At 48.1% G+C, this 19593-nt stretch overlaps 1 protein-coding gene across 1 annotated transcript in view; it reads left to right on the top strand.

The window, feature by feature from the left end:
• The first annotated feature begins 1005 nt into the window (after nucleotides 1-1005).
• The window catches only part of Sh3pxd2a (SH3 and PX domains 2A), a 130114-nt gene continuing 111526 nt past the window's right edge, over nucleotides 1006-19593 (top strand). The window contains exon 1 of the mRNA XM_059256744.1: nucleotides 1006-1072. The gene's annotated coding sequence lies outside the window, so the exon portion shown is untranslated. The remainder of the gene's footprint in view (nucleotides 1073-19593) is intronic.

Below are 19593 nucleotides of genomic sequence, written 5' to 3' on the forward strand. Positions count from 1 at the left end.
GACTTCATTCTTCTTTATAACACTCAACCTTCCCTGACATGTGACCAATTTTATTGTCTTCCTTCATCAAAATTTTATTATTAATTAATTAATACTAACACCCCGAGGCCAAGGACTTTTTTCTTTAATGTCCAGTGCCCTTGATCCAAGACCAGTGAGTATCAGCAGCCTTGGGAGGAATGAATGGTTGGGTACCATGTGACAGCTCCTCATCCTGTCAAGGAGGTGCCTGAGGAAGGCTCCTTGCCTTGCCCAAGGTCATGGCTGGGACACCCAGCAGACATCCTGGCTGTAGCCACTGTGATCAACTGCACACAGGGACCCTGGCCTTGTCCATCCTGCTTCCCGTGTGTTTTTCCAGTTCACACAGAATTTCAGCCCAGAATAGCAAAAGAAGAAACAGCTGTTCCTTGCAGGCTTCTGGAAACTACTCCAGAGGGCTCCTCCCTGGAAAAGCAGTAGTGAGCTCAGGGTGGGAAGAAAGAAGCAGAGGAGGCGGGTCCCCCAGCCAAGGGGGCAATCCGATAGATTTGGTTTTATGATTAAAATAACATCTGGGCCTGGTTTTCACTGCAGTTTGGAAGGTGGGTGGTCTGTCTGAAGTATCAGGTGGGGTCTTCCTCCGTTCCTGGCCCAGGAAAGTTTGGGATGCAGGTGGCTGAAGGATTCACTCAACAGACAGATGAAGTAGGAGGAACTGAGCCCAAAGGAGCATCTGGGAAGCCCGGTCTGGCCTACAGGCCTGTTGGTCCCTGGCCCAGCCTCACTCTCAAGTGTCTCTAGACCCCTCCCCCTTCCTGAGATGGTTCAGACACCCCCTTTGATGCCTGGAGAGCTCTGGCCTTCTCCCTCTCAAGCCCCATGTGGTTTGTTAATGGGCTGTGAAATGAGGGATTTCAAGCGCCACTCATCCGTGTGAGCACAGTGGGGCAGTGGTGGGATGCTGATGCTGTTCGGTGTTCTCAAGCCTGTCTGTCTGTCTGTCTGACTCCCCAGATGCAGCTTCTGGATAAATTTCCTATTGAAGGTGGCCAGAAGGATCCCAAGCAAAGGATCATCCCCTTCCTCCCAGGTAAGCTCCGGTGGACCTGTGGAGGGCTGGGGGTGACTAGCCAAGAAGAGGCTAGGGATGCATTAACCACTCCTCCATAGGATTTGCAAGCCTTGGCTTTTGAAAGCCACTGCCCTCCAACTGGCTTCAGAATCATCCTTGCTAGCCCTTGGTTTGTAGCTCCTGAGGAGTTTCTGAGGCTCTCAGATGTGGCATCTTCTTCACGAAAGAGCCTGATAGGGTAGGATGTGTGTATCCCTGTAATCCCAGGATTCCAAAGACGGGCAGAGGCAGGGCATTAAGGGTCTCAGGCCAACCTGGACTTCATTACCACTTTGAGGCCAGTCTGAGCTGCACAGAAAGATGCAAGGGTTAGTAGTTCAGAAAGCCTGACAACTGGAGTTTGATTCCCAGAGGGTCCCACATGGTGGAAGGAGAGAACCAACTTCTACAAGTTGTCCTCTGACCGCCACATGTGACCCCAGCCCAGTGCACACAAAATAAAAATGTAACAGTAGTTTAAAGTCATCCTCAGCTACATAATGAGTTCAAGTCCAGCCTGGGCCACATGAGACTCCATCTTACATGGTTAAGAGCACTGGCTCTTCTTCCAGAGGACCCAGGTTCAATTCCCAGCTGCTCACAACCGTCTGTAACAACCAGTCCCAGGGGTTTCAAAGCCCTCTTCCAGCCTCCTCAGGCATGAGTCAGGCATGTGGTACACAGATGTCCGTGCAAACAGAACACTCACACATATAAAATATTCTTTTTTCAAGACAGGGTTTCCCTGTGTCCTGGAACTCACTCTATAGACCAGGCTGAGTTCCACCTGCCTCTGCCTCTCAGGTGCTGGGATTAAAGACATGCTAAAGCATTATTCTAATTAATCTTATCAATAAAAAATCAGGAGTCAGATATCAGGGTAAAAACCTGAAAGATCGCCGGGCAGTGGTGGCACACGCCTTTGATCCCAGCACTTGGGAGGCAGAGCCAGGTGAATCTCTGTGAGTTCGAGGCTAGCCTGGTCTACAAAGTGAGTTCCAGGACAGGCTCCAGAGCTACACAGAGAAACCCTGTCTTGAAAAACAAAAACAAAACAAAACAAACAACAACAACAACAAAAAAAACCCCAGACAAACAAAAAACCCTTGAAAGATCAGAGAAACAGGAGCAGACACAGTCGCTTCCTACATCTCTGGTTCCTCTGACCAAAAGGGCCAAGATCCTCTCTCAGCCCCGTTTTACCACTTCCTGTCTCCTCTCTCTACAGTCCTCCAAACTTCTATGGTCAAGTAGTGGCTAGCTCCACTGTCTGACTCCAGGCAAGCTTTATTTGTCAGAACACAATATATCACACAACATTTCCCTCTTTTTGTCTAACTAAAAAGTGAAGGCTAACATAGTAAAACTATATATAATAATACAATAACTATATATAAATATATGCAGGCAAGAATTACATTAGCAATGTCCAGTCCATTTGCACTTGACAAATTCAGAGAAAATACTCCATTATCCTATCTTGGTGAGTCTAAAGTGTTGTACCTAATTCAGTTTCTATCCTAACTTATATTACCAATCCCAAACTATCTTTTATGTCTCTCAACCTTATACACTTTACACCTCTTTTATGAGTTTCTTTTCTGAATTTGGTAACAAAGAAAACTATAACTATCTAGTCTTCAACTCCATTAGAGACCTGAGAAGGAAATAATATTACTTGAGTAATCAGGAAGTACAGAGCAAACAACTTCCAAAACTAAGAAATGACAGAAACAGCTGGCTACCTGGACAGACTTTTCTGTGAAGCAGTATTTTTGAAGGACTGTCCCACCTTGTCTTTGCAAAGTTCGACAGTCACTTTCTTTTGTGTCCTTCTTGTCCAATTTGGACAGCATACTGTCAGCAGTTGAGGCAAGGGCAGTTTCTTGCACAGTGGCTAACTTTTGCCACAAAGCAATATATGGAGTTTCTTCAATACCCTTCATCTTCTCTGAAGTAGATTGGTGCTGCCAGGAGCGCACATGTCTCATTGTCATTTTAAAAAAAAAGAATCTTATGTTACTAAAACATCTTAAATGTCATATTCTGTAGATCTCTGAAGTATTTGAAGACATCCTATCTAAAATATATCTATTTGACCTTGAAAACATACCTAACATGACTACAAGTTTAATTGTAATAGGTGACTAACTACTGATCTGCATTTCTTTATTATCCTAAATATTTTGTAATAATAACTTTCAAGGACTAAAAATTTACATTTACATTGTTAAATGAGCAGTATAAATACAATACCTTGAACAAGAGTAGAAACATATATACAGTATGTTCCATCAAAAATAACCTTAAATTTGTATCAGGATACAAAAATCTTAAACAAGAGTAGAAATATATATACAGTATAACAAAAATAAACTCAAATTTGTATCAATATACAAAAATCCATACCAATGTAAAATATTTAAGACTAGTATTTGCTTTTTTGCTTAGAAGTAGATTCAATAATCTGCTCTTTTATCCCATCATTTCTATATTCCCCCCTTTCTCTTTTCAGAACAAGATCCCTGAATCTAATCTCCTTTGTTCAGCTTTTTTCCTAACCATTACCAATAACAACTTGTAACCAAGCCCCCTAAATGATGACAAATATTCATAACCCATTGAATGACCAAAAACCACCCATCCCACCTCTTGGGAATGTGGGTATTGTGTTCTTAAAATTACTTCCTGCTGTTTGGGGGCAGTGGCATCTTTAGGGGACCCTGAAAAAAAAATGGGATGATTGTCAAGTCCTTGGAGAACTAGCTGTATCATTTGTTGTCCAGTCTCTGTGTAATGGGAAAGTGCAGGGCTTATCTCAAGTCCTGGTTAGAGTAGTCTGTGAGGCTGGATCATCTCAGCCAGCCACCTCAAAGTTGTCCTGAGCAGTTTGTAGTCCAAAGCCAATCGTTGAGTGGTGTTTGTCAGTTTAGTGACGTTACCATAGTCCCGGTGTAATCCTTGTTGTGGGGCCCCATCCTTTTGGAGATTTCAAAGGTCACTGTTAGGAATGGTTATGGTCCAGCCTCACAGACTACTCTAACCAGGACTTGAGATAAGCCCTGCACTATGTTGCTCTGGCTGGCCTGGATCTCACTACATAGTGGGCTGGCCTGAAATTCATAGAGATCTGCCTTGTTAATGCTGGCTGTAACCCCTCCAACATATATCTTCCCAAATGTTTGTTTCTGCTGTTTTCTACAGACATATAATGCAAATGGTCTTTGTGTAGTCCCAGTCCAGTTAAAAATTAAAGTGTGGCTCTCTCCCTTTTCTAAACTCCCCCCCCAAAAAATACATAATAAAAACAACTTTTAGAAGGAGGTGGGGGTTAGAGATATGGTCTTGCAGGAGACCCAAGTTCAGTTCTCAGAACCTACATAGGGCAGATCGGTAACTCCAGTTCCAGGAGGACCCAAAACCTCCGGCCTCTGCAGTCACCTGCACACAGGTAACCCAATCCCATGCACATAACTAAAAATAAAATCTTTAAAGAAATTGATTGATTTTCTGTGAGGGGGTAGGTGCATGCCATGGTGAATGGGGAGTCCGAGGAAAACGTGAGTTGGTGTCTTTCCAGCATGTAGGTCCAGGCAGTGAACTCAGGCTTGGCAACCGGGGCCTCTGTCTCCCTGAGCCACCTCACCAGCCTCTGAAGCTCTGAATGAGGTTAACTGACCCTGCCTGCCGGGAAAAGTCAAACATGGGACACCTTCCAGTCTCTGTGCAGAGTAGGGAATGCTGTTGAGAGAAATGGGGGTTGAGTTGAACCCCCAAGCTTAGCCATGCTCCCTCTTAGCCCTCCCTCCCTTCAGCAGCTTCCTGCACTGGACCCTCGTCTTTCCTTACTCACTCTCCAGGGCTTCTGGCTGGGCTAGCCTTTGGAGCATGCTCCAGGGCTCCCAGCTCCGTCCCTGTCTTCCTGCAGCTCACTGGAAGCCTCCACAGACCCTTCATTCCCTTTCTCCTCAGAAAGCCTAAGGTTTCTTGCACCAACATACCTTTGGGTCCCAAGGGCCCCCGGGGCAGAGGCCACTGAAGAAGGGCCTGTTTTAGTAGCTGAATCCCTGGTTTAGCTTGAGACATGGATTCAGCTGCAAGTGCCTTGGGAATGCCATGTCTTTTGTGAATTTCCCACTGCAGAGAGCCACCTTAATAGATCTTGTGTCACTAGACACCGACTTGTTTCTGCTTCCTTACCTTTGGAGATGGTGTCTGAGACCACCTGCTAATTCTCCCAGGGTCACCCTAACAGCAGAGACTTAGTAAAACCCCCTGAGAGAGAGCACACACTACAAATACCTCAGCCAGCCAGCCACTGGCACAGCCCTGGCACCATTTCGTCTCTCCTGGAATTTCATGGGAAGGAAAACTCCAGGGAGGAGGAAGGGGGCATACTTTATCTCCAGAGGGGCTCAGTTTTAGGTCCAGAGGTGCTGGGGCATGGCGAGCATTTCTGCTGCCTGGGCGGGGTTTGGGGTCTATTCCAGGTATCAGTCCAGCTGCTTTCTTCTGCCCACCTGGCCACAGGCTCATGGCCGGGGACTTGAAGTGTCTGGCTGGTGTCAGGAATAGAGAAAGCAGAGGAACTCAGAAAACTGAGGGACCCCAACTTGAGTCTTGGTTGAATGCTCACTCATCTGCCAGGCAAGTCCTGCGCAGGAGCAATGCATCTTCGGATCTGGCACAGGCTAGGGGTGTGTCCAGGCAGGTCTGGCCCACCTAGAGTCCTGGCCAGCCTGTGGGTTTGAAAGGTGCTAAGCACCCAGTGTTCCTGTGGCCAAAGATAGAATCTTCATCCCAAAGAAGCTGGCCCTGGATGGTACTCGATGCCTCTTAGGGGACAGGCAGGGCATTGTATAGTGGCACTAGGGCCAGAGATAGGGTTTAAGGGAGGTCTGTGAGCAGGGCTAGTGAGGTCCTGGAGGCAGGGTTTGGCCAATTACTGATACTTCAATATCAATCAAATCCTGTATAAAGGTTGTAGGTGGACTACCCTTAAGAAGGCCCCCCAAGTTATTTTCACCTGGGTTTAAAACCTGTTTTCTGGGTTCTGGGAATGAAGAGTCACTGTACAGAACCGACAGCTTCCACAAGGCCTGAGAAGCCTATGGAAAGATCTAGAAGGTGTGGAGCCCACAAAGGAGAGGCAGCTCTCCAGGGAAGAAAATAGCATGGTTCAGGCCAAGAAAGGGCAGTGTTATTCGAGAGCTTGGGCACCCTGGGAAAGGTGGAGGATGAGGATAGACTCCCCCAGACTGTACCACCAAACCCCTGTACTGTGTGAGAGTGAGGGAGACATGCCCATCTCTTTGGCTGACCTCTGTGGCTCTTTGAGACAAGACCCTTGTCCCCTTGGTCATTACTCATGTTTCTGCTATAGGGCTAGACACGTGGCATGTGCTGTGTTAAGACTTGTTGATCGGTTTCCTTATTGACACTCATTTTACTGAGCTACTAGTATATGCCTAGACTTGTACCGGCCACGCCTCATGTCTTCTCCCAAGGCTCACTGATGGGCATCAATCCCAGGTCTAGAGAAAAGTGAACTCAGAGACTACCAGATGGCTCAGTGGCACTTGCCACCAAAATGAGTTTAATCCCTGGAATTCATGTAGTGGAAGGAAAGAACGGACTGTTCAAGTTGTACACACACACACACACACACACACACACACACACACGCACGCACGCACGCACGCACGCACGCACGCACACACGCACGCACGCACGCACGAGCTTCCGTTCTTCTGATGTGATGTCTGTCTTTCCCCGGCTAAGGAGGAGCTGGCAAAGCCAGCCTCAGCAAGGCTCTGCTTTTGCCTTCCTCTGCTGCCCCTCTGCCCACCAAGTTAGGGCTGAGACCAAGCACAAGTACCCTTGGTCCCTCTCTCAGCTGTCACTGTTATCTCAAGCATCAGGAGTATCCTGTTTGGGGTCAGGTACCCTGGAAGGCTCTCCCGTTGCATTAAGTGGCTGAGGTCATTGGCACCGAGTGATTATTTTGTGTGTGTGTGATTGAACTATTTAGTGTATTTTTATTTGACACAGTCACACAGATTCGACAGCTCCATATTCATTTAATTACCGACCTATCGAGTTTCTTTTAAAAATACCTTTTCACCCTGCCTTCGTTTTGAGATAGGGTCTTGTCTTAGGGTTTCCATAGCTGTGAAAAACACCATGACCGAAAGCCGCTAGGGGAGGAAAGGGTTTGTTTCATCTACAACTCAGGTCATACTCCATCACTGAGGAAGTCAGGACAGGAACTCCAGCAGGACAGGGACCTGGAAGCAGGAACTGAAACAGAGGCCATGGAGAAACGCTGCATATTGCTCAGCCTGCACCCAGGACCACCTGCCCAGGCATGGCACCACCCGCAATTGGCTGTGCCCTCCCACATTAGTAACTAAGAAAATATCCACAGACTTGTCTAAAGGCCAGTCTTTTGTTTTGTTTTGCTTTTTTCATTTGTTTGTTTTGAGACAGAGTTTCTCTCTGTAGACCAGAGAGAATTCATCTGTGGAGATCCACCTGCCTCTGCCTCACAAGTGCTGGGGTTAAAGGAGTATGTCACCACCAACTAGCAAAAATGTGTAGCCCAGGCCGGCCTTGCCCTTGAACTCACGATCCTCCTGTCTCCGCCTCCTTCAGCAAATCCTACCAGCGTGCACAACCACAGCCCGCAAGGCCAGTTTTAGGGAGGCATTTTCTCAGCTGTGGTTTCCCTCTATCAGATAACTCTAGTTTGTGTCGAGTTAATGAAACAAAACCAACCAGGAGAGGTCTACTGGAGTCTGTGCTGTCTTGAACTTGAGATGTAGCTGAGGATAACCTTGAACTCTTGATCTTTCTGTCTCTGCCTCCCAAGTGCTGGGATTACAGGAATGCACCACTATATCTGGCTTTACCTTTTAATTCTGAAATAATTACAGATTTGGGAGATGTTGCAAAAATACCAGCCACCATACCTTGCTCTCCTGCAGAGCTGGGGCTGGACTACAGAGTTGGGGCTTTATTCCATTGTAAGGAGAGTCACACCAGCTGCTTTCCACCATCAAATTACTTCCCCCAATGGAACATCTTTTTTTCCTCTTTTGATTTTGTTATTTCAAAATTATGTGGTGATGTGTGTTTGAGTATAGGTGTGTTCACGGTGAATGCAGTATCTTCAGAGGCCAGAAGATGGCATCAGCATTCTCCTGGAACTGGAGTTAGAGGCAGTTGTGAGTGGCCCAGCATGGGTGCTGGGAACTGAATTTAGGTGATCTTCAAGAGTAGTATGTGCTCTGTACCACTGAGCCACCTCTTCAGTCCTGGAACACCTTAATAACTAGCTATAGTATGTTATCAAAACAGGAAATTAATGTTAGCACCTTCAATTAACTAGAACATTGACCAGAGTGGTCAATTTCTATATTAAGCATATGGAGAGTGCTACTGAGTAAGCATATCCCTGGCCAGTAAGGACAGTAGCCTGTGAAAAGCTTCTCTACAATCCAGAGTGCTTGGCATTCCTGCTTCCAACCAAAAAGCTGTGAGTAGAATTTGATTTGCATGAAGGAATTCTCCTAAAGCCTCCTGAACAGACTTCTTAGAACAAATGTTCAGTTGCCCTCAATGGTTTTGTTTGTTTGTTTGTTTTCTGAGACAGGGTCCCTCTATGTAGTCCTGACTGTTCTGGAACTCAATGTGTAGACCAAGCTGGCTCTGAACTCACAGAGAGATCCTTCTGCTTCTGCCTCCCCAGTGATGGATTAAAGTTATATGCCATATATTTTATAAAAAAGAAGCATGTGCTAAATTCTGTTACAAAGTGAAGTGTGTAGCTAGAGTTTCCTGCCTGGCCCACAGTCAGGACAAATCTCTCTTACCTGCTAGTCCCCCAGCCTCTCAGACCCGACCAAGTAAACACAGAGACTTATATTGGTTACAAACTGTATGGCCGTGGCAGGCTTCTTGCTAACTGCTCTTACAGCTTAAATTAATCCATTTCCATTAATCTATACCTTGCCACATGGCTCGTGGCTTACCGGCATCTTCACATGCTGTTTGTCATCATGGCGGCTGGCAGTGTCTCTCTGACTCAGCCTTCCACTTCCCAGCTTTATTCTCCTCCTTGTCCCACCTACACTTCCTGCCTAGCCAATGGCCCATCAGTGTTTTATTTATTGACTAATTAGCAACACATTTGCCATACAGAACATCCCACAGCAGAAGTGCCTCTAAAAGAAGTTTCTTTAGGAGCTTGCCTGTTACTCAGCACTGAGCAGGCTGAGGCAGGAGGCTAGTTCAAGGTTAGCATGAGCTACATAGTGAGTTCTAGCCAGCCTGAGTTATGAGTTATGTACTGAGATCTTACTACTACTACTACTACTACTACTACTAGTAAGAGGATAATAATAGAATCTGTAGCTTCTGAGTTGCTGGAAAGGAGACAGACCTGGAGCTGGGAGACTAGGCTGGATAGACCTTGCCCTCAGGCTCTAGGGATAGGAGCAGCATTGTTAAGAACTGTGAATAGATCAAGGTGTGGTGTCACAAGCCTGTCCCAGAACTTGCAAGATGGAGTCAAGAGGATCAAGAGTTCGAGGCCAACCTTGGCTATAAAGTGAAATCGAGACCAGCCTGTGCTACATGTGGCATGCTCTCAAAAAAACCAAAACCAAACACACAAACAAAAACTACATGCCTGGTATCTGACTCCACCCTATTTGTGAGCCAGTTAAATTAGCTTAATGATTTCATGGCTAACCATACAAAATATAACACTGTTGAATCCGAGAGATTAGACTTTATTATAGCCCAGTAACCGGCGTGAGCAGAGGCACATTTACATCTATTCCCATTCCCTCCAAGTTCCCTGAGGTGACATGATAGGCAGGGAATGTCACTTGCACATGCAGTGGGTGCAGTATAGGAAGGGAGCCTAGATGTTAGGGAGTCCACATCTTTTATTACAGGTAGATAGCAAATCTGCTTCTTCAGGGGCTGAGAGATGACTCAGCAGTTAAGAGCATTGACTGCTCTTCCAGAGGACCCGGGTTCAATTCCAGCACCCACATAGCAGCTCACAGCTGTCTGGAACTCCAATTCCAGGGGATTCCACACACACAGGCATACTCACAGGCAAAACACCAATGCACATAAAATAAATAAATAAAGTATTATTCAAACAAACAAACAAACAAAACCACCTGCTTCTTCACCACAGAGAGATGCACCCAGGCTGTTACCTTTGGAAAGATAACCCAAAACAAAAAAGCCCACTGGCCTGTTTAGGAGGTCTCCACCTGTGGCAATATCAGAGAGCCAGGGACAGTAGCCTTTCAAGTGTTTCTGGGACCTGCATGGCATGGAGGGGCGGGCAGGAATGGAGTGCTTTGGGTGCTCAACCAATCGTGGTTGAATCGGCAGCCCCTGGTGCAGCCTTCTGTTTATGTGGAACCCTCTGCCTTGTTTTAAAAGACCATTGTGGAAAAGCCATCTCCTGTTGCCCGTCCTGGGATTGGAGTCCATTTCCTGTGTATCCTGAGTTTGCTGGCCCAAGGAGCCTCCTTGGGAGGAAATGGTCATTACAGAGCAGAGCGGAGTGTATGTAGCTGCTGATATAAAAAGCAAACAGCTGTGACGAGGGCCCGGGGACCTCAGAAGCCAGGCAGCGGAGCAGAAAGAGCCGTGCTGACCCTGCCAAGGCTGTGCGAGGTCACCTCCACTCAAGAGCCCTCTGTGCCCCTAAGCGGCCTCACTTTACCTCTGGGCTTCCACAAAGCCTGCAGGCCTAATAAACTGCCGGCCCCACCCATAGCCCCTTGTACCCCCAGGTGGATGAGGTATGGAGCTGTGTGTGAGGTGACCCCATAACCATAATCAAGGCAGGGTCTGCCAGCCTGAAGATGGCCTGCTGACCTCTTCAGGCACAGGACTGTATTTTTAGACAGCAGGCTGCTTGCTTCTCTTGTGCTGGCCGGACCGTTTACATACGGGTTCCTTGACGAAGAGGCAGTTTGGAGCCACAGTGCAGGAGGGCGCCGCCGCCAGTGACCGATGTGAACCAGAGACACAAGGCTTTCCTCTCCCTGACCTCGGAGCCCTGGGCAGCAGATCCGGTGTTTGTTCAGCACCAGAGGAAGCAGGGGAAGGGATGGTTTTCGGCTCGCCTGGGGAGAGCTGGCCCTCTTGCTCAGCTGTAGGTGTCTCTCCATCTCCACCAGGCACCAGCCTAAGAAGCCGTTCTCCAGAGGATCTGGAAACTAGGCAAGGGATGACTGAGCTCTGGCAGGGACTGCAGCCTCTGAGGTGAGCGCCTCGGAAGTTTCTAGACCCTGATGGTAAACTGAAATAAAAAGACAAACCTCCGCCATGGGGCTAGACAGATAGTATCTTTTGGGAATACTGGGGTATAAAAAACATCAACAAAATTACAGGCCTGAGTCGCTCACATCCATCCTTCTGGGAAGTGCTGGGTCTCCTCTTATAATCATAACTCCCACTCTATAATCTGGGGCCAGTGGCTCCCAAGGCCTGCTGTGAGCACACTGCTCTGAACCTTGCGTGGAGGAGCTGTGTTCATTCATTCCTTTTCCGCCACAGGTATTTATCAAGCACCTACTGTGTGCCGGGGACCAGCTGTAGGCACCGATGATATAGCTGAGAACAAGGGGCCAGGCCACTGTTGACAGGAAGCTTATCTTTCAGTGGCGGGGGAAGGGACGGGGACACACACACACACACACACACACACACACACACACACACAAATGAACAATTTCCAATAGTGACCGGAGAACCAGAAAGGGAAAGAACTATAAGTGAGGTGGCTCAGGATGTCTGAGATTTGTTGGCCAAGAAGGGCCTCTGCAGAGGTGACATCTGACCCGAGCCAGGCATGGGAAGATGAGGGTCCGGGGACAGTAGACTAAAAGGACAGTGAGAAGAGTGACCTGAGGGGCTGAGGAGTATGTGTGAAGAGCAGCGTGAACCAGTGGAGAAGGGGTCAGGCTAGCTGACCTCAGAGAGTTGGGCAGACAGGAGATGGGACCAAGAAGGCTTCCCCTGAAGAGAGGGCACTGGCTGCACAGGAGTGTGTGAACTGTAAGACCCCTCCCTGTCGATGTCACTGGCCCCAGAGGCTTCCTGCCCCCGAACCCCCAGGTCTCTGCAGGTGGCGGCTTTACAGGGCCCCTTCCTGCTCCTGAAAGTGAGTATGGGTCAGGGCCCAAGCCCTTTCCCACCATATCTCCACATTTTAGGGCCAGGAAAAACTAACCGCTTGGACAGAATTTTCTGTTTCTTTTGCCCCTGGCTTAGAGATCCCTTCAGAAAGGAGTCAACTTTCTGAGCACCCACCCCAGGTAGTTCTGGGGTGTCTCTGATGACTCTTCCCCAGCAACCTTTCATTGAGACTGACCCCCCCACTTCTGCCGCCTCAGGCAGCCTGGGTCATTTGACATTGAGGAAATGTGCTCTGGCCTGGAAACAGCCCTGGGGTCCAGTCCAGTCCAATCCCTACTCTGAAGCACGACACTGAAGTTAAACCAGAGGTATAAGTGGACCTTTGCTTGTGACATCATCATCGAAAGTGATGGCTGTGACTTCAGGCCTCTGTAACACTCATGACCTTCCCCACCCCGTGCCCTTCACCTTGGAAATAAATTAATTTCCTTCTGGAAGCCCAGCGTCCTTTTACAAGGTCAAATCTCTTCACTCTGTGCTTAGCGATAACAGTCACACTCTGGTGTCCCTGGCAGTGGTGGTGTCAGCAAACTCACACTCAAGTGGCAGATGGGTCAGTTACTCAGCCCAGGTTTGGTAAGGGAACTGAGGCAGGAGAAGGAAGATAGGCTTCATGGGGCCCACGGGAGTGGAGATGGGCTAATCTGAGTCTGCAACATCAGGTCCCACAGGGTGCAAGGTAGGGAAGAAGGCTGGTGGCCTCCACCAGGCTGGGCCGAGCAAGTTCCGCAGGGTGTCACTAAGGGCTGAGGGTTTATCCTCATACGGTGAGAGAACAGATTCTGTCTTGGAAGGATCCTTCCGGCTGGCTGTGCCACACCAGGGGGGAAAAGACTGAAGGCTCAGTTGAAATGAGGGAAGAAGACAGTTCTTGGGTGTACATTAGAGGGGGGCAAGGACTGCAAGTGGGGGTCATGGAGGGGTCAAGAATGATGATGCTGCCGGGCAGTGGTGGCGCCCGCCTTAATCCCAGCACTCGGGGAGGCAGAGCCAGGTGGATCTCTCTGAGTTCGAGGCCAGCCTGGTCTACAGAGCAAGATCCAGGATAGGCACCAAAACTACACAGAGAAATCCTGTCTCAAAAAAAAAAAAGAATGATGATGCCATAGATCTGTCTGTCAGGTCAGCCCTGACCAGTATCTTACATCAGTCCCATTCTCAGACCTACCCTGTGTAGGTCTCTCCCTCAGGTGGCCACTGCTTTTGGAATATCCAAAAGGCTTTGTGGAGATGCATCTCAGTTGGTAGAGCGCTTTCCTAGCATGCCCAGAACCCTGGGTTTGATCCGCTGCCCTGCATACACTGGGCATGGTGGTACATGTCTGTAGCCCCAGCACATAGGGGGTAGAGACAAGAAGATTGAAGTGTAAGCTCATCCTCAGCTACGTAGCAAGTTTGAAGCCAGCCTGGGTCACCTTGACTGGACCCAGTCCCAAAGACAGAGCCCCTGCCTTTACTCTGCCAGGGTCTGAGCTGGCTCTTCCTACCTTATAAGTGGATACATCATTCAGCCCGTGGTGCCTGGCATCAAGCTGTATACTCATCAGACCCTGGGAACTCTCCCCAGGGAGTTCATAGCACTCCATATCCACAGACCCCAGCACTGACATCCACCAAAAAGCCTTAGGCTGCCAGGCTGCATGGTCTAAAGATGGAGTGGGTTCACCTGAATGTGCCTCCAGAAAACAGGGGAGGGGCTTGGGGGGGCTGGGCCAGGCTGTTATACCTGGCTTGTCTCTAGCACCAGGGGCTGAGTAGCCCATAAGGAAGAATGTCATAGCTGTTTCCAACTGGACCAAAGCATAAGGAACCAGGTTTCACCTTAGTGAGAAAACTTGGAAGGGTCTCGGAGAACTGGGCAGGCTTTGGGCTCAGATCTTCTCTTTCACTTGGGTTCCCACTCAATGCTGCTGGTCCAACAAAAAAAAAAACACCACTTTGTTGGGGAGGATGAGCAGAAATAAGTAAGCACTGTGTGGTCTTTCAGCACCGGGGCCTTAGAGTCAGCACACTTGGGGTTCAAATCTCAGCTCGGCCTCCTAGCCTTGTGACCCTGGGCCAGTCCCCCTCGGCATTCCTGCACCTTTAATGTGTCTCAGCATGGGTGGAAAGCCATCAGTGAGCCACAGTGAACACCCACAATGCCACGGTGAGTGTGGTTCTCACAGTGTGGTGAGCCTGCTCACTGGCTGTTGATGCAGCCTTCTGGAATCCTCTCCAGGAGTGAGGGTTCTTAGGCGTTTGAGGATTCGCTGCTCAGAATGCAGGCAGCAACTTGGGCATCATCCGGGAGCTTGTTAGAATCGCAGTCTCCGCCCAGACCTGCTGAATCAGGAATGTATCTTAGCAAGAGCTTGGTAAGGGATGAGAAACACTGGTTTAAGGCCCTCCAAGCCCCTTGATGGACCACCTGCCTTACCTTTAACACGCTCTTGGTGTCTAGCTGTGTTCAGTCCGTTCATGTATTATAAACTATTGACCCAGCAAAGACAAATCCATCACTGAGTCAAAGTAGAGGTGCGTAGGGCGGGAGTCAGGGCATCTTGTGGCAACTTGATGAGGACTGTGTCTTGGCCTGGTGTCCTCACACATCCCAGAGATGCCCGCCTGCTTATGGGATCTGCATCCAGTGGGGTGGGATCATGAGTAACAGCATGGCCACCTGCTCCTCATCACTGGCCTGAGCAGGAGGATGCTGAGGTCCCGCCACACTCTTCATCAACCATGAGTCAGGATTCTCTCCCTCTCATCCAAGGCAGGGGGGAATGTGGAGCCTAGAATACTGCTAAAGTTTTTGTTTTAGAAGTTTCTCCTACTAGCCAGATGTTGTAGTACACACCTGTAATCCCAGTACATGAGAGGTTGAGGCAGGAAGATTATAGGTCAAGCTGAGCTTCATTTTCTGTCTTCTTAAGACTTGATCTCCCTCATCCCCCTGACGAGGTGTCTCTGGAGAGGGGAGAGACCAGTCCCCAAGTCCCCAGGCCCTCTGTAGGGGACATGTGGAAGTCAGAGGACAACTTGAAGGAGTCAGGTCTTCCCACTATGTGGATCTCAAGGATAGGACTTGGATTATGTGGGCAGGAGGCAAGTGCATTTCCCCACTGAGCCATCTTGCTATCAGCGGCATGGCATGAGAGTGACTCAGACCTAAGCATTCACTCACGTACTGCTGAAAGGGAGAGGAGGCTGTTGTGGGGGTCTTGGGCAGCTGAAAAATAAGCTGAAATTTGTAAGGCATCTCTTTTGCTCTAATATGGACATGGTAGTGCATACTTGTAACCACAAGACTCTGTCTCAAACAAATAGGTAATAATAGTAATTGCAAACCAGAGCATCAAAATAAGGAAAGCCCTGGAAGACACCTGCGACAAGGGAGTGGCTGGCAGTGTGGTGGCCCGGCCACACTCCTGGCCTGGCACATCTGTCTGAAAGCTCAGTTTGCTGCAGGGTTGATAGTTGGCGGAGAATGGCTTCAGTGGACCTGGTGGGTGGAGGACGGTCTTGCTTACAGGACAGGTGCATTCCTGCAAGACAGCTGCTGTTTAAAACCTGTGACTGGTGGCCCAGAGGCAAGGTTTGCTTTGGTTTTGATTTGTTTTGATTTGATTGAATTCACTATATGGAAAAAGTTGTAGAGCCTTCTGAGAAGCTGTGGATGGGGCCTGCAGATTTAAAAAAATTAAACAATTATAAATAAGAGAAAATTAATGTCAAAGGATCATAGTTACTATTCAGTAAGTGCATATTTTCCCCAGATGATGTGCAAAGGGGTTCAGGCAATCATATCCAGTTAAATGACATAGATGTACAGATAAAGACCCACAGACTAGGAGGGGCGTATGGCTTCCCATGACCCCTCCACTAGTGAGAGGTAGAGCTGGCTTCAAACCTAGACCCCTCCCTTTCTGTATCCTGTTAGCTTCAGCTGCTCCTCCCCGCACCCGCCCCGCCCCCCCTCCCCCCGCAAAAAAGAAAAAACAAACTTAGAGCAGGAAGGATAATAACCCATTGTCCCCAGGTGCAGAGGTGAAGGCCAGAGTCCTGGCTGCATGTGTTCTGTTAAGTGCTCACTACGGAGTGAGACTAGTGAGATTATCAGTTGAGACTTTGGTATAAAATGATGGCACATTGCTTACACTAGGGATTTTTCATTTCTGTAAATCTTGTTTCAAGTTTTATATCATGTTTTTTCAAGTATAGCAATTAGAAGCTGATCAGTGCTTGTTGTTGGTTGTTTTTTCTCTTTGGGGGACCCACCACCCAGCTCCCAAATAAATCACACACAGAGTGTGTGTGATTATTCTTAATTATAAATGCCTGGCCTTAGCTTGGCTTGTTTCTTAACTAACAGCTTTCTTTAACTTTAAATTATCTTGTCTACCTTTTGCCTCTGGGCTTTTTCTTTTTCTTACCTCTGTAATCTTACTTTTACTTTTATTCCCTGGGTGGCTTGGTGGCTGGGTGGCTGAGTGGCTGGCCGGCTGGCCCCTTGTGTCCTCCTCTCCTTCCAGATTTCTCCTTCTATTTGTTCTCTCTGCCTGCCAGCCCCACCTATCCTTTCTCCTGCCTCACTATTGGCCATTCAACTCTTTATTAGACCATCAGGTGTTTTAGACAGGCAAAGTGACACAGCTTCAGAGTTAAACAAATGCAACATAAAAAAAATACAACACATCTTTGCATCATTAAACAGATGTTTCACAGAATAAACAAATGTAACACGTCTTAAATTAATATTCTACAACAGGTGTTTTCTTTTCAATAGTCACATGCCTGCAGTAAAGGTTTTGTCTAGATTGCATTTTTGTGAGGGTCATTCAACCTACTTTTATTCGCCACCTAGTGGCAGATCCTCAAATTGCAGGTATAGTGCCCCACAGGAAATACTTAACTTTCTGTAGGTTGATTTTGGAAGCCTGTGCCTATAAAGAAACTATGCAATAACACCACAACTACTGCTCCTAAACCACGATTTAGCATGGGATAAAAAACGAGGGTAAAAAGAACCTTCTTTCCTTTTGTTTTTCTATCTAATGGTAAATCCCCCAAATTTCCATTTGGAGCACCAAATAGAATCTTGGGAAATGGTTGATTCTTGTTTTTACTTGGTCAGTCCTAGTCCTCGAAGCCTGTTTTTCTGTGGTAACACCAACATGGTCTCTTGTGCTTTATGATTCCCATTCATGCAGGCTTCACACAAGGAGAGTCACAGCCTGGGTTCCCGTCTCTCTGAAATACAAGGATTAGACTTGTTAGTATATGACTTTTCTCTAAAAGCCATTAAGACCAAAGGAATAAGTGCCTAGTGATGGAATATTATGCAAAAGGAAAAACATTTCAGGGAAATAGGGGTCTTCTAGCCCCACCTCAAATCTGACCATGCTGGCAGAATGTGGCTGCCTCTGCATAAGGCCAGCTTTGTGCCCTGCTTATCCCCATGTCCCCAGCTACTCCCATTTCCTTTGAAAGGTGCAGAAAGCCCCCTTGTCTTGAGTGTTTTCCTGCAAAGGGTTCCTGCTGAAAGACTGCACACACAGCCAAGGCTCTGACCTTCACCTTTGCCCCTGACTTACTTCTGACAAAGAGTTCTTCTCTTCTATTCCTCTATGTCTTTTGGGAGAAAGCAGCTAAGGCTAGCAAGAATTGAATGAAAATATAAATAGAAATGTAGTGTATAAGAAATGATGTCCCCCAAATATCTGGAGGCATGAATGCCAGCCAAGCAGCAGGCAGCCACAGACCACGCAGGCGTGGTGGCCAATGTGGGTTATCCGGTCAGTTCAGTGTCTGCTGGGTGCTTCCAGCGTGCAAGTGGGGCCTGGAGAAACCCTCTCTTTCAATGTTCTAGGACATCCTCCTCGTCTGCTGCCCTGGCACCCATCAACCGTGTGACCAGGCACATATAGCAAAGTTAAGCCCCACTGCCTGGACCCAGATTTGGCAGTGTGACTTAGGGACACCCAGAAACTCTCTGAGCTCTAGTCTCTTCAAGTTGGTCATGAGAGTTTTAGAGGCTGGGGTTTGTAGAGAGCAGGAGCCTTGCCTTATTTCGTCTTGTGAAGTGAGTGGGAACCTAGGGTCAGTGACCTGGGTCAGATGGGTCCCTGGGTTCTCTGAAGCAATGTCATTGGATTGCTGGGTGATGATTAGGATTTTGACCTAGGAAAGATGGCCAAGTTGGAGAGCCTGGGCAGTGTAGCCTGTAACTACAGTGAGAGCCAGACCTCTCACTGGCTTTGTGAAGTTGGACAAGTCTTACACTTCTCTGAGCTCAGCTCTGCCCTAAGAAAGTGAGGGATTACATAGAATGGCTTCTGGGGTCTCTTGGGGTTTTTGTTTGGTTGGTTGGTTGGTTTGGTTTTTCGAGACAGAGTTTCTCTGTGTAGCTCTGGCTGTCCTGGAACTCACTCTGTAGACCAGGCTGGCCTCGAACTCACAGAGATCCGCCTGCCTCTGCCTTCAGAGTGCTGGGATTAAAGGCGTGCACCACCACCACCTGGCTTGGTCTCTTAGTTTTTACCCATAATCCATGGGACCCCTGTTGACAATGGCAGGACCACACATTGAGCTCGTGTGGTGTCAGCGAGCCAATGGCAGGGCGGGGCCTCTTCCCTCAGCCCTGATCTCAGGCTTCAGATGAGAGAAAGAAGAACTCAGAACGTGCTTTTGTCCTCTTAGGTAAAAACTGTGATTCTGCAGGCATGTGTTGCATGATTGTGATCCCAGAACTCAGGAGACTGAGGCAGGAGGATGGAGAGTTTGAGGCCACTTGGAGCAAGACCCTGTCTCAAAAAAGAAAAATGTTTTTAATGTGTTGAGATAGTAGCTCAGGAGCACAGTGCCTTTTTAGCATGTGTGTGGGGTCCTCAGTTCAATCTGCAGTGTAATAAAGAAGTGGTCCTTGGTCTTGAAGCCCAGGAAGTCGGGTGTTTCTGAAATGTCTGTCAGTGGCTTCACTTTGCTCCGTGTGGCCCCTGTGATCAAGCTCTTACCCATTCGGCTTCTTCTTACACCACTCATGACCCACACCCTGGGGTGTCACCCTAGTGCTCCCTTTTTTAACATAAATGTACCCCACTCTGCAGCCACCTGGGCCTGGTCACTCTCCTCACTGGACTGTTGACGGGGTTCCTGCCTCTGCTGGAACATTCTTCCTACTTCTGTTCCTAGCTCCCTCCCATGTGAGCCCACCAAAGCTAATCTTCTACCGCACAGGATGCCCACACACTGGCGTCTGTGAAGGTGGGGACTGTGTTGGACAC

The sequence above is a fragment of the Peromyscus eremicus genome, chromosome 1 (assembly GCF_949786415.1).
Source record: "Peromyscus eremicus chromosome 1, PerEre_H2_v1, whole genome shotgun sequence".
NCBI lineage: Eukaryota > Metazoa > Chordata > Mammalia > Rodentia > Cricetidae > Peromyscus > Peromyscus eremicus.